General features: G+C 42.7%; 1 pseudogene; it reads left to right on the top strand.

The window, feature by feature from the left end:
* Positions 1–1,127: 1,127 nt before the first annotated feature.
* LOC100351759 (presenilin-associated rhomboid-like protein, mitochondrial pseudogene) lies at positions 1,128–2,416 on the top strand (annotated as a pseudogene).
* Positions 2,417–2,686: the final 270 nt, after the last annotated feature.

Here is a 2,686-nt window from a genome sequence, read left to right as displayed (position 1 = left end):
CAATTTTTAACCTCCTGGGGCTTCATCAGCCTCTACAGACTTTGGCGCGACACTAGTGATTTTCTTCAGCTTTTTCCTTATGGACATGCTCAAGAATTATATATATGTCTGACTGCTACTGAGGCTCAGGAAAAGAAGTGTTCATACATTGAATGCATTGTCGACTTATCACACTATACCCATAGGTATGCACAGTTAAAATAATAATAATAAAAAGAAAGGAAGTATTTTCCTAGGTAGACCTATATTGACAGTGAAAGATAGGAAATTATTTGGTAAATGTAGAAATAGTGTGGAGTCATATTTTGTGGAAACATGGGAATGGAAAAAGGTAAATCCAGGAAGAAAGCATTAAAAGACAATTAAAATCATTAATGAATCCTAACGGGAATAAAAGTTGCAGCACTGTATCTTAGCAAGCTTTCTCCACCTGACGTACGAGTGTGTAGTAGTCAGCTAAGGCTGCCACAACAAGATACCATAGATCGGTGTCTTAAACAACAGAAGTTTATTTTCTCACAGTTCTGGAGTTTGACATCAGAGATCAAGATACCGGTAGAATTGGTGCCAATGGCCACCTTCTGCCTGCTTCTTCCCAAGTCCTTCCTCTGTGTGCATATATTCCTGATGTCTCACCTTCTTCTTCTAAAAACTTCTGTCCTTTGGATTATTGGCCCACCTTTATGGTTTCATTTAGTTCTAACTACCTCTTTAAAGATTCCAGCTCCAAAAACAATCACTTTGCAGACTACAGCTCTGGTGTTTGAATTTAGGGAGGAGAAACAGAGTTTGGTCCATAATAGAGGAGTATGAAATGAAAGCCAAGAATACCATTATAAATTTTCAAGTGGGAGGAAATGGGGATCTAAACTAATCAGGTAATAGTGAAAGGAAAAGATGGCTATGAAAGATACTTCGCAGGGAAAGTCTGTAATGACCAAGGAGCTGATTGAATACCATGGATCTTCAAACCTTCAAAGAAAATGCCTATTATGAAAAAACTATGCATGGATTTCAAATATCTCTTTTGCCCCAAAATAAACTTATCTTTTAATTTCATTATTGTCTGTGAACTTTTTAAAGTACCCTTCTATGGAGGCCAAGAAAGGAATCCATGGGTTGGGAAGATGGCGTGGCAAGGCTGGGCACAGAGAAGCTGGGGCTGCAGCCAGGCGTGGGCTTTAGGGGGCTGCAGCCCCGAGGAACTCACTACGGCCTTGGCCCCACTGTGGCTGCTCGGATGCAGGTTTAATTTCTTTATTCAGCAAAAATCTGGACTCAGAAAAGCACTGAGGAAGGTTGAACCTGGAAGATCAGACACAGGGACAAGTGGCGAAACATACAAGAGAAGTGCTTTGATTCCTCCTGTGGAAGAAACAGCATTTTACCCATCTCCGTATCCTATAAGGACTCTTGTGAAACCGTTGTTTCTTGCTGTTGGGTTTACAGGCTGTGCATTTGGATCAGCTGCTATTTGGCAGTATGAATCACTGAAATCCAGGGTCCAGAGTTATTTTGATGGTATAAAAGCTGATTGGTTGGATAGCATAAGGCCACAAAAAGAAGGAGACTTCAGAAAGGAGATTAACAAATGGCAGAATAACCTAAGTGATGGCCAGCGGACTGTGACAGGTATCATAGCTGCAAATGTATTTGTATTCTGTTTATGGAGAGTACCTTCTCTACAGCAGACAATGATTAAATATTTCACATCTAATCCAGCCTCAAAGGTCCTTTGTTCTCCAATGTTGCTGTCAACATGCAGTCATTTCTCCTTATTTCACACGGCAGCAAATATGTATGTTTTATGAAGCTTCTCCTCCAGCATAGTGAACATCCTGGGTCAAGAACAATTCATGGCAGTGTACCTGTCTGCAGGTGTTATTTCCAATTTTGTCAGTTATGTATGTAAAGGTGCCACAGGAAGACATGGACCATCACTTGGTACATCCGGTGCCATCATGACCGTCCTTGCTGCTGTCTGCACCAAGATCCCTGATGGGAAGCTCGCCATCATCTTCCTCCCCATGTTCACCTTAGCAGCCAGCAATGCCCTAAAAGCCATTATTGCCATGGATACAGCGGGAAGGATCCTAGGATGGAAATTTTTTGATCATGCAGCACATCTTGGGGGAGCTCTCTTTGGAATATGGTACATTACTTACGGTCATGAACTCATTTGGAAGAACAGGGAGCCTCTGGTGAAAATCTGGCACGAAATGAGGACTGATGGCCCCAGAAAAGGCGGTGGCTCTAAGTAAAGCTGGGGCCAGACAGGACGGTGCATCTGGCCCACGCTGCCTGCCCCTGAGCCTGGCGTGACCCTGGTGGACGACGCCCAGCAGCCCAGCCTCCCCAGCGTCCTGTCCCGTGTTCCTCCCCGCTCCCCGTACATGTCTTCTTAGGGAATCACGACAAAGTGAAATAAAGATTTATATCTCTAGTTTTTTTTTTTTTAAAAAAAGAAAGGAATCTATGATAAATCAGAAGTATTACGACTGGGTGTCAAGGAGAGTTAAATAAACATTGGGCCTTTTTTTCCTGTGCATTTGCCTGTTTCACTCCATTCTTCATTTGTTTTCTCAAGACACCACCTCCATTCCTATTTCTAGGTCCACTCTCCTCCACGCTGCTACTGCAGCAGAAATTCCAACAGTTGGAGAATCTTCATTAAGACAATTCTAGG

This window comes from Oryctolagus cuniculus, chromosome 5 (assembly GCF_964237555.1).
Source record: "Oryctolagus cuniculus chromosome 5, mOryCun1.1, whole genome shotgun sequence".
In the NCBI taxonomy this organism is placed as follows: Eukaryota; Metazoa; Chordata; class Mammalia; order Lagomorpha; family Leporidae; genus Oryctolagus; species Oryctolagus cuniculus.
The sequence above is the reverse complement of the archived record's forward strand: the minus strand, read 5'-3'. Positions and strand labels throughout refer to the sequence as shown.